General features: G+C 40.0%; 1 long non-coding RNA gene across 2 annotated transcripts in view; it reads right to left on the reverse strand.

Moving 5' to 3' along the window:
• LOC120604435 (uncharacterized) overlaps window positions 1-12734 on the reverse strand; it is a 101599-nt gene that overhangs the window by 20580 nt on the left and 68285 nt on the right. The window contains exon 3 of one of the 2 annotated variants that reach the window (XR_005653339.1): window positions 8605-8685. This is a non-coding gene — a long non-coding RNA (uncharacterized LOC120604435). Of the gene's footprint in view, window positions 1-7693; window positions 8686-12734 lie in introns of those variants that run through there. The other variant, XR_005653338.1, reaches the window with a different exon arrangement.

Raw genomic sequence — 12734 nt, forward strand, 5'->3', positions numbered from 1 at the left:
TAGCAAGTTTCCCATAAGGATCTGTGGCAAAAACCCCTGTAACATCAAAGAAAAAATTGCTTCCTAATTTAGGCCAACACTTCTGAAACTGTTGACACTTGCAATAGAAATTAACCTAGAAACAGCTTACTTCATCACTCACTGTATAGGCTTCCAATTCAGAGTGCTTAAGTGTGTGACTCACACCTGTGGATGTATATACAGCATCCTCTATGGCCTCCATGTTTCTTTAACCTCATAAATCTTCTTCCTCTGTTAACTGAAGACACATTAATTACCCAGGCCTTTCTGTGTTCATACAAACAAAAACTAATCTAAAACCATTTGAGTGGCATGAATCTTGCTCATTCAAAACTTTTCTCTTAACATTCACACTACATCGTACTGCTTCCACTTAGTTTATATCTTTAACATTTCCCTATCATTTCCCAAAATGTGTAACTGCCAAAACCCTTTAGAGTACAACTCCAGCAACATTTCAGCAAATTTTAAAAGACACCATTGTGAATGTGAGCTGCTTCTTTTTCTCACCCTGAAAGTTGGCACTTTCACATATCATAAATTTCGATGTGGCAGTGGCAGAACCAGAGTGACTATTTTCTGCTGGGACCTGTGCGTTCATCATCAGCATGACAGGAGCCCTGCCAAGGTCTTGTGAGACACGGCATGCTCTTTGGCCAGCGTTCAGGATCATCAAGCCATTATTTCCACAACACACAAGAATATTTTCAATTTAACAATCTCACTTCAGATATAAGAATCACTTGATCTCACTTGATTCTTATATCTGAACTGAGATTGTTAAATTGAAAATGCCTTCCTATATATCTGACCTGATTGGGCAAGCTAGTCGCCAGAGGAAAGGGTCCTAGAAAAACAGTTTATACAGAAAACTCAAAGGATCAAACATTTGAAAAGAGCATACTCAGACTCTGGAATGCTGCCCTGCTTTCTTCTGCACTCCAGGCCTTGCTCTCCCTGGCTTTTGTTCTCTCTTCTGCCTTCCCTGCAGTATATAGATGGTGTGGGACAATGATTATGAGCATGGCCCTCATGGCCAGGCTGCCTGGATTTGGGCCTTGACTTTACCTCTTATTTGCTGCATGATCTTGGGTTGTTAAATCGTTTCTCTGTGCCTCATTTCTTCATCTGTGAAATGGACTGCTTTGAAGATTAAATGAGATAACATAGCTGAAGCTTTTTGCACGATGTCTGACACATAACATATCCTGTCCCATCTGTTCAATTGGAACTCTAGTTAGAGCCTGACTAGAACAAGCATAGATGGGTTTTTCCAAATGTAAAGTAAAAGCAACTTTAGAACCAAATTCCAATATCTGCTTGTGAGACTTGGGACAGATTCAGAGCAGTATTACTGGGCTAAAATGTGCTTTATGTATAAATCAACTATATAATCCATAAGATACCTATAAGAGACAGTGTGGTAGATTTACACTAGTTATACCCCAACCAATCATGCCTCCCAGGACCCATGCTCTTGTGCAGTTTCCTCCCATACTGATTCTGGGCTAGGTCATGAGCTTACTTTGGCCAATACGATCAGCAAATATGAGATTAGCAGAGGCTTCATAAGTGCTTAGACATTGACGTTTGTACGCTTTGAATGTTGCTGCCACCATGCGAGAAAGTCTAGCCTCTTTAAGGATGAACAAGCATAAGAAGAGAGAGAGGCCCGGCTGTCCCAGTCAAACTCAGCTCCTAACTGATTTTCAAGCTGAAGGAAGCTGCATGAATAAGCCCAGGCAATACCAGTGATTAAACTAGCCCATCAACTCACAGAATCATGAGAAATAATAAATTGTTGTTTTAGGTCACTAAGTTTTAGGGTCATTTGTTATTCTACAATGAGTAAATAAGAGAAATTGGTCAGAGGGTGCTGTCATCACAAAAACTTAAAACATGTGGCAGTGCCTTTGGTACCAGATGTTGGGCAGAGGCTGGAAGGGCAGAGAGGAAATCGTTCCTGGAGGCTGGGGAAAAGGCAACATTCACATTGCTGAAACAATCAGCAAAACTGTCATCTGCAGAAATTTATAAGGTAAAAAAATATTTCCAATAAATTTGTGGGTCTGGCTAAAGAGATTTCCAGGCAGGTTGATGGAAGCACCGATGGATTTTTTAGCTTTGTATAGTAAGGTACAAGAAGAGAGAGGGATGAGGTAAAGCAGGAAACACTGAGTTCACAGGCAGAATTTAGAGGAAATTGGAAGGTTTAGGATTTGTTGGGTTGGAAAGTAAAACTGTTTCTCATGTCCACTCTCTCCAGCTGGCAAAGGATTCTCAAGGTAAGAAATGGTCTCAGGGTAAAGATGAATAAAGGATGTTGGTGTAAGACACTTTTTTAAGACCTCTAAAAGACTTTAGAAAGTAGACTCTCTCAACTGGACAAAAGGGCTTCTAAGATTCATAGTCTAATCCCAAAATAGTTCTGGATAATCAAGCGGGGCTGCCCAACAAAGTAATGGCAGTTACTAGCCACACGTCACTCTTGGGCACCTGAAATGTGGTTAATCTGAAGTAAGATGTACTATAGGTGTAAAATATACCCTGGATTTCAAAAACCTGGTATAAAAAATGTAAAATATTTAAATTTTTATACTGAGTACTTGTTAAAATAATATTTTGGATATATCGAATTAAACAAAATATATATTAAAATTACTTTCATCTGTTTCTTTTTACTATTATTTAAATTGTGGCTCTTAGAATTTTAGAAAATACATATGTGGTTCACATTTGCTGCTTACATTGTATTTCAATCAGACAGCACTAGTGTAGAGAAAGAATTGTGGGTACACATTTTGTCTAATGGAATGAAGAATAATGAGATACACAGAAAACCCATATAGTTTTTAAAGGCATTCTATTGGAATGAAGTATAGTTTAAAATGACAGGAGATCTCTAGGCTCCCATCTTTCTATAGTCACAATGCAGGATGAGAAAGCAGCTTAGCTGCAAATATAGACTACTTATTTTCAAAAAGAAAAGATATCTCAGAAGATAGAACCGAGAACTCAGAGGGTTGAGTCAAGATAGAACCAATTTCTAATCGAGGAACACTATCTACTTGAGTAGGAGAACCAGATATGTGTCCAGACAGATTACAGAATTGCCATGGACCAATGACTTCTCTTGCCTCCTATTACTCTATTTTCGAATGGTTACTATGTCTCTGTTTTGAACTCATATGTTGGGTATATTTTTTAGTTTATAAGCAGAATTTGGATGAAATAAACAAAGCCCAGGACTTGCTAGATTGAAAGCAAACTGGATCTCTGGTTGAAGAGTTGCTACACATGAGAAATCCTATCTTCGTCTGAACCAGATACAGATCACTAGATCATGGACCTTGAGCTTGATATGCTCATTGAATGAGACTTCGGGGGCTGTGGAGGGAAGAGTATATTTTACATATGGGAAGAATTTAAATACTTGTGGTCCGAGAAAGACTTTATAGATTAAAAATGACCACACACTATTTACAAATATTCTCATTAAGAGGTAGAGCTTATTCCTCCCACTCTTTGAATCACGGCTGCCTTTTTACTTGCTCTGTCCAATAGAATGTGGCAGAAGTGATGTTCTGCAACTTCCAAGCCCAGACCTCAAAAGGCCTGACCGCTTCTATTCTTGTCCTTCTGGTACTCTGAGAATACCACACTGTGATGAAGCCTACAATAAAAGACCACATGGAGAGTCCCAGCCAACCCAGCCATTCCATCCAGTCCTGTTTGAGGCCCCAGACATGAGCGTGTCACCCTCTTAATCTGCAGCTAGCTAACCACAGTCACATGAGTAGGCCCAGGAAAAACTAGCATAACTACTCAGCCCCAAGACTGTGAGAAATAAGTCATCATTATTTTCAGCCACTATCTTTGGAGTGGTTTGTTCTAAAGATATAACTGATATCTAGTCACGGTCTAATAGGGAACAAGAGTCAAGCAGATGAGACAGGTTTCCTGGCAGAGGTGTGACTTGGGATTCATGTTGTCACCACCATGTTCTTCATTACACGGGCCTCTCTAGAATGCTATTCATGACGTGGAAGTCGGCTTCCTCTGGAGCAAGTTATTCAAGAGAAAGAGAAAGTGACCAAAATGGAAGCCACAACATGTTTCATAACCTAATATCAGAAGTATGTAATAACGTACCATCACTTCTCCTGTATTCTACTGGAGATACAGACCAATCCTGACAGAATGTGGGAGGAGACTTCACAGGGTACCAACATCAGAAGACAGGGATCATTAGGGGCCACCTTGGAGGCTGGTTACCACATAAATCAATCAATCAATAATTATTTCATATCTGAGTCTTCATTTCACGAATCTCAAAAGGCTAATTTTTTCATATCCTCTATTACCTCTCTGACCTACTTGTTTATTCTGGGTTCTTTACCTATTTCTCTTTACTTTTCAACTTCTTCCATACCTGTTGTCACCCTCTTCAACTTCACTGGGCCATACAACATGGCATTTTGGGTCTGCATTACTCTGACTGGAGGCAGTTACTGCAGTTAGCTTGCTCAGTGTCAGTCCTCAGTCAGAAGGCTCAGTAATGGGAAGAAAGACACTCAGAGATCAGTAGCCCCAAAACTTTTCAAGAGGAGAACTATAAATGAGTTCAGCTCAGTGAAGAGCAGACCAGACTGGAATTGTAGGGAAACAAGTTCTTGTGTTTGTTGCTGGTGACAGTGTGAGGATTCTGAGGAAAGCAATCTGGAAATTTGTTATAAGAGCTAAAAAATTTGTCATACTATTTGACTCAGTAATTTCCTCTTTGGAGAACATACCCTCCCAAAAGAAAACCAAAAAGAAAAAGTGAGGTTGTGTTCTTTGAACCATGTCAAATGCTCAATAATAAGGAATCGGCCTGAGTAACAGGACCAAAAACTCTGTCAGCATAAATGACAAGTATGTCATTTCATTGACATTGATCTGTGTCTACGAAATAAAATTATGTGAGAAACATAAAGTAGGGCATATGTAAATAAACACATATTGCTAAGATCATGGTTCGAAAAATCAAAAGTGATAAAAATGGATTACTGTTGATTAGGGATTCGAATCTTGGGACTTAAATTTTTGCATGTGAATTGTCATTTCCCCAGGAAGTCAGCTATCTTTGGGATGAGTAGGAAACTATCAAGCCTTAATAGGAACTGACTTCAATAATCCAAGCAGCACCCTCTGAGCTTTGGTTTTCTCAACTACCAGTTAGGTATCATATATCTAAATCCCAGGACTGTGAAGATTAAATGAGATGAACCATCTGAGCATACTCTGTCCATGGGGGAGGGGTTTATATACAATGTGACATAGTGGAGGCAACATGGAATAAGGGAAACAACCCACACTTTGAATTCTGCCCCATATTTGTATTCCACCTTCATCATGTTTAACTTTTTCTGACTTAGCTTCTTCAACTGTAATGGGCCTTTCTACCCTGCCAGGTTCTGTCAGGATTAAATGTTGCATCTATGTAAACATGCTGGTAGAGTACCTGGCACATAGAAGGTACTTGATTAATATTAGTCCCGTTTTCTTTTGTTGTTGTCTCAAATCTCTGAGTCTCTCATTCTCTTCAAATAATTATAATGCAGAACAAGAAAACCTTTTAAAACTGGAAATAAGCAAGTTAAGGCCAAATTTCAAAGAAGGTGATACTTCACTAATTTCTTGCCAAGTCACACAATAAAAATAGTCTGTAAGAAGTCTAAGGGGATGGGATTTTGATACACTGCTCAAGTTAACCAAAGGACCATCCAATGGTCTTGGCGTGGGGGCTGACCTGAGCCCTTCCCTAGTCTTGTGAGATTCATATTACAGAAGAGTCTGCCTATAGGATGAAAACAGGAAGGGTTTCAAGATGTGAGAACACCATCTCAGAAATGAGCCTATGACATGACTTATAAATCGTGAAGCCCAAGGGTAAACGACCTGGAAGCTGTCCAAACTCTTCCTCAGAGCAGTTTCAAACAGGTACTAGGAGTGGTGACTGATAAAATAGAGACCATCCCTAAAGGAGAACTCTTCTTGTTTGCAGGTAGGCTCTGGGGGATAGATTAGCTGAAAGTCAAGGAAAGGAAAAGATCAGGTTATGGACACTCTCTGACTCCTTTTAAGGCTGGACTCTTGTCTCCAAAACACCAGCACAGTGGAAGCAGAACATATGGTCCTTTAGAATTAAAGTCAGCCCCAAATAGCAAGGACGGAACAGGATGCATGACCCTTGTTTGTAAACAAAGTCCAAGATAAATGTAGGCTGCCAGACCTCAAAGGGAAGTATGACAGGCCACTTGTAGAGAGAAGTCACAGGCAGCAGAGCCAGCCCTTTGGTCTCCCTGGTGGTCTTCGGCAGACCTTTCCAGAGGCAGTGTGGAAGAGCGGGGATGCTAAGAGGTCTAGAAAGGCATCTGCCTAAGCATCCTCCTCGTGAGTTCATACAATCTTCTTTCAACCAGGCCAGCGTTCAAGCTAAACTTGATTGCTGTTCTCATCCCAGGCTATGGTTGAATGCTTTGGAGTCAGGCACTTAGATGTCAATCACCAGCAGCAGATAAATGGCTAAGCTTCAACTTCTTTGTCTGTATAATGGGGATACCAGTAGTCCCTACCTCAAAGGCATCTATAAAGAATAAATGAGATCAGGTATGTAAAGCTTTTAGTACAGTGCCTGGCACATAGCCAGTTGTCAGCAATGTTAGGTGCTATTATTATTTTCATGGTAGTGGTGTTGTAGATTTCATCCACTGCTTTGTTATTTTACCCATGGTAGCATTTCTCACCAGAACTGGAAGACATGCAGAGGTAAGCGACAAGGACAAACCAAACTCAGACATTTTCCAGAGTGGGGAATGGTGTTATTTATATCAACCAAGAGAAGAAGCAGCTGTAGGGAAGAAGTGAAAAGGAAGAGCATTTATTGGTAATGCGGTGACATTTCTATCTATTCACCTCATCTCTGGTCTGCCTCAAATAAGCTGAGAGGCCAGCCGGAGGGCGCAGGAAAGGGCCCAGGGCTAACCTGCAAGGAAGTTCAGTCATGTTTGCTGAGGGGCCTGGAGCCCTTCACACCTGATACAAAATGAAAAAGATGGTTCCCTGGGAGAGATATCTAGAGAAGAGTCTTCCAAAGGGGAGAGGATCCTGCCCACTCCCACCCCAGCACTTACTCCCACAGGGTTTCGGGAGAGATCAGGGCAGAGAAGGCATTGCTCCTGCCTTACAGCCTTTGTGACTCCAGGCCAGGCTACCAGTCAGGGACCAGCACCTCACTCTCACCCATGGAACTGAGGACTCACAAACAGGACCCAAACCAAACAGTGATGCTCCACTATTCCTTCCCCTCAGAGAAATGGAATTCAAGGAAGCTTGGGAGGTACCGTTTATTTTCAACAGGATGTCATTTCCAACTGGAAGACAATATATATTTTTTCCAGTAAGCTGGTACCCAAGTGGTTTAGGCCACCTTAGGAGTCTAATTAACAGTAATTACACTAAAACTCTGTTTGTCTTTTTGTTGGTGACACTAAGAGGTAGGCAAATGTTACTGGAGAGGAAGTTCAGCATGATATTTATAGTCTAAGGCCTAGTGCAGTGCCCAGAACACAGAAGGTTTTTTCTCTATCCCCCCCCCCACCCCCCAAAGGCAAATAATGGATAACCTCACTATTTGGTCATTTTCAAAAGTGATGTGATGACACAATTCACAAATATTTTCTCTGAGAATGAAGTCTCTGGTTGCTGACTCACAAACTTAGTTTGCTTTTAAAAAGTGACCTAAAAATTCTCATAAAACTTCATTTTATTCTTTTCCATATTCCCTTTATTACTTCCTTCTATCACACATGCATCATATTTTACTTTTACAACACTTGGGATCTGATTATGACAAACTCTAACAGCTCATCATGTTCACTTTATGGTCTCTTCTGTCATTTTACTAAGTTATATCCCTTATAAAGAAGTGTGTGACCCCAAAATACATAAAAGCGTCCTTTTGCAACCCAGGGAGTGAACATATAACTGATGCGAATGTAACTGACATCTACTCAATATTTCTCAGACTCCTAATAACCTACTTTTAAAAAACTTATGGTGGTGTCTACAAGAAGTCAATTGATAGGCTCTTGAAAAACTGAGAATAAAACAATGCATCAGAGGGGACCTGTCTTCTGGTCAGAGCCCCATCTGTGTTTTCATGAGTGTGCTTAACAAAGGTGATTGTGTGTCTAGAGGATGGGACACATACATATATAAACATGCACATTACAAGTGAAAATCCAGAGAACACAGATGCTGTCTAATTCATTGAGACATGAGTTTTGTGCTGGTGCAGACTGCAATGGCTGTTATATTGGACAACGCAAGGCGTACCCTCCTCCCAAAAGAAATCATGGAACAGGTTCTACGACAGTAGAATCAATTCTCTCATTAGTCTGTGGTGGTTTACAGACAGGAAATCATATTATTTAAATCATTTGGTGATCTACCATGTCCAATATACTGACATTTAACATTCAATTTTCCTTCGAATTATATTTTCTGAAAAACAAAAGGCAAGAACCATTCTTTTCCTACCTGCTTCTGTAGCCACCAGAAACCAGGCTGCTGCTCTCCGAATGGGGAAGACTCCAGGGTTTAATCTTCCAACTCCCTCCCCTGGAACCAGAACACCGGAAAAAAAACTTTCAATTGCTATGAGCAAGAAGATTGTTTTCTTCCAGCCAATTCTTTCTTATTCCCATGACTTGTTGCATGCCAGAATAGGGTGCTTAAGAAAGGATGTCTGGGGAGAAAGAGATTGAGTTTGGGGGGAAAGAGAAGAAAGAGTTCCCAAGGCAAGAGTTAGTTTATCCAATACCCTTCCTTCAAGAAGAGGAAAGCCCTCTTTTCAGCTTTAATTTCTCATAGAAGGTCTGCTGCTGCATTACTCACAGGTAATTACTACATTGCCCCTTCAAAAACAGCAGACATACTTTTTGGGTGAGCCTCTAGATTTCTGACGCGTGCCTGTACCTGTCCACAGGGATATCGCTGTGCCTGGGAAAATTGGGAAGGCAACAAGCCCACCTAAAGGGAGGACCTAGTCTAGGCCATTAATCAAGGTCTGGGCATAAAATATGCCACAAAAGAAGATCAGAAGCTGGTGTGAGCCCCTCCATCCATCAGGCATCCACCTCACTATGGGATCACCTGGTTAGGGCTTGAACTTCTTCCAAGTAGATGCACTTTGTTAAGCTTCAACTTGTTTCCCCAAAAAGAAAAGGAGTAGCAAGAATTACTATCACAGAAGGAATGTGGTTTTCTTACTCTGGGCAGTCAATGTAGGAGGGTCACGATGATAGATGTGCAGTTATAGTTCTTTTGAGTTTAGTATCATGAACTGCAGTGTTTAAGAAGACATTTCAATGACAAGTAAGGGTTATAGAGGCTTCGTGTTTGATTCATTGCTGGTTTCCAAGAAGGTGGAGGTAACACAGTAGAGAGGATAGAGCAGTAGGGCAGAAATCGAGAAAACTTGGTTCTACTGTTTACTACTGTGATCTTGGATAAATCTCTTAACCTGGTTTCCAAATAAGAAAAATGAGAAGATTGGGCTGGAAGATCTGCCCAATAATAAAGCACCCTTCTCACTTTAACAGCTAGTCCACCTTATTCTTGCACCAATACTTTGGTTCTCCTGTGGGGTGTCACCCCTTCCTCTCAGCTGGTTTGGATAGGGCCGATACCACCCCCCACTTTCTTCAGAAGTACACATGTGGCCAAGTCCAGCCAACTGAAATCACTGCTAGATTCAAAGATGGGTTCATGCCAACAGGATTCATCCCGGGACTATTGCAGGGATAAGGCATTTTCATCTTGCTGTGGCTGCTAATCTGATAGAACAGAGCCTAGTGCTCCCAGTGGGCACCCTAGGAAAAAAGGGACTGCCTGAAGATAAAGCCATTGCAGAGGAAAGTAGAACTTAGAGATGGCAAGCGACTAATTCCTAAGAATGTCATTTGAAGACTTGGATTCAGCCATGGCTGAAACCAGCATTTCCCTTGGATTTCTTAAACATTTCCTTTAGCTACTTCAGCCTGTTTCACTTAGGTTTCTAATGCTTGCCACTGAAAAATTCTATCTCATATGAATCCCTTCCAACTGTCCTCTACACCTAACACCGCTGCTTGTTAACATTCATAGCCATAATGATGTGGATGGCATGGGAATGCATAAGGCCAATAAATCACTTTCCTTTTGATGCACTCTTGGAAAAAATTTTTTTAGTACATTAAGTCTGCATAGCAGAGAGATGTAGAAGTAAGGCAAATTTTGATGAAAGATTTTTAAATTCTTTATTCTTCTGTCTAACTAGAGCTCTTTGTAAAAAAAAAAAAAATCAAATAATGCACAAAAGTGAAATACACAAAGTGAAAATCTCCCATAATTTTATCTTCCAGAAATAACCATGGATAGATGGCATTGTAGTGGCTTGCTATTTATAGACCAGCAGCCTTGGCCTGAAGCTGTTTAGAAATACTGAACCTCAGGTCTCAATCCAGCCTTGCATTTTAACAGGCCCCCAAGTAATCTATATTAAAGTCTGAAAAACAGCTTGAAAAGAACTGGCTTAATTCATAGTCCCCCAGAGATTCTTTTCATAGTCGCCAGCATTTTTTCTACATATCATTTTTTGGCTTTTTACTTTACTGATTTTGTAAAGGAAAGGTATGTAATGAATCAGAAACAATGTACTTATGTAATCAAAATCCTTTACAAAACATAAGTAATTCATTTACTGGGACAACATGCAAATGATAAAAGGCATTACAAACCCATCCTAGACCCTAGGACACTATACACACAGCAAACTATCCCAGGACACAACACACTAGAGCACTGGTTCTCCAACTTGAGAGTGCATCAGAATCACCTGGAGGAAATGCTGCTGGTCCCACACCCAGAGTTTCCGAATTACCAGGTCCGGAGTGAATCCTAAGAATCTGTATTTCTAACAAGTTCCTGGGTAATGCTGGCACTGCTGGTCCTAGAACAATATTTCACCAGTATTTCAAAAACAAAAATGGTTTTATATATATATGTATACACACACATATACATACATACACATACACACACACACTGTAGTACTATTCTGAAGCTCGTTTTTTTTCACTTAACGCTATATCTGGGATATCTTTCCATGTCATCCATGTATCATTACGTCATTCCTTTTAAAGGCTGCAAGGTACAAGGTCAGAGATTTGTGACTGATATGACAATACATGTTAAATGACAAAAAAGAGAATCACTGGCATCTTCAACATAAAGACAAACATACCTACCACTGGAATCACCATCTTTGACATTAAATGAGCATCCTGTGTCTGAGTCTACAGATAAACAAGTTCTGGACTGACCAGGAAAGCATTGTGCAGGTGCCCCTGTAGAGTCAGTGGATTAAAGCACTGACACATCTGCTATACACAGCAAGTCCTGGCATAGAGCCTACTTTCCATGCTGTACGTAGCTAACACTAAGTAGTCACCTACCCTTCCCTGAGTCTGTTCAAATTCCCAGAAAGAAAGTGAGCCATTTATAACAACAAGGATGGACCTCGAGGACATTATGTTAAGTGAAATAAGTCATACAGAAAAAGATAAATACTATATGCTCTCATTATCTATGAAATCTGAAAAACAAACAAACAAACAAAATACCAATTCATGGACATAGAGAATAGATAGGTGGTTGCCTGAGGCAGTGGGTGGGGGATGGGCAAAATGGGTGCAGGGGGGTCAAAAGGTATAAATGTCCAGTTATAAAATTAGTAAGTCAGGGGGATATAATGCACAGGATGGTGACTATAGTTAATAACACTATATTCCATATTTAAAGTAGCTGGGAAAGTGGATCATGAAAGTTGTCATCACAAGAAAATAAATTCTGTAACTACGTATGGTGATGGATGTTAACTAGACTTACTGTGGGGATCATTTTGAAATACATATATACAAAAATCATTATGTTGCACCCCTAAAACTAATACAATGCTATTTCAGTTAGGAAAGAAAGAAGGAAAGAGAGAGAGAGAGAGAGGAGAGAGAGAAGAAAGAAAAGAAAGAAAGAAAAGAAAGAAAGAAAAGAAAAGAAAGAAAGAAAAGAAAAGAAAGAAAAAGAAAAGAAAAGAAAAGAAAGAAAAGAAAAGAAAAAGAAAAGAAAAAGAAAGAAGAAAGAAAGAAAGAAAAAGAAAAGAAAAAAAGAAAAGAAAGAGAGAGATTAAAAAATGAAGGAAAGGGAAGGAAAATAAGAAAATAAAGTGATCCAGCTTGAATATATGGCTGGAACTTCAAGGGGGCAGGGTGGCAAAAATCAGATCTAGAATTCTGAGGCAGTTCCTGAGAAGTACACTGATATGCTTCTTTAACAACCCTCTGCTCTAGTGGTGCTTTCTAGACATTTCCCATTGTTAAAATGCTCTGGGCTCAGACTTCTCCCTTCAGGAAACTTAACCTGCCAAAAAGGTTTTTCTCTTAGTTAGAAAAATACAGCCATATAAATAAAATATATTCTGAACTATTCCTGTGCTTCTATAGCCTCATGTGCAATCACCATCAGACAAAGGGGTAGCCAATTACTAGTTTTAAACTCTGTAGGGAAGACCTCATTTTACTCATTCAACAAGCATTTAATACACCTACTATTGCCTGATATTGTGTTTGGTG

Source organism: Pteropus medius, unplaced genomic scaffold (genome assembly GCF_902729225.1).
Source record: "Pteropus medius unplaced genomic scaffold, Ma_sr-lr_union100, whole genome shotgun sequence".
Classification (NCBI taxonomy): Eukaryota; Metazoa; Chordata; class Mammalia; order Chiroptera; family Pteropodidae; genus Pteropus; species Pteropus medius.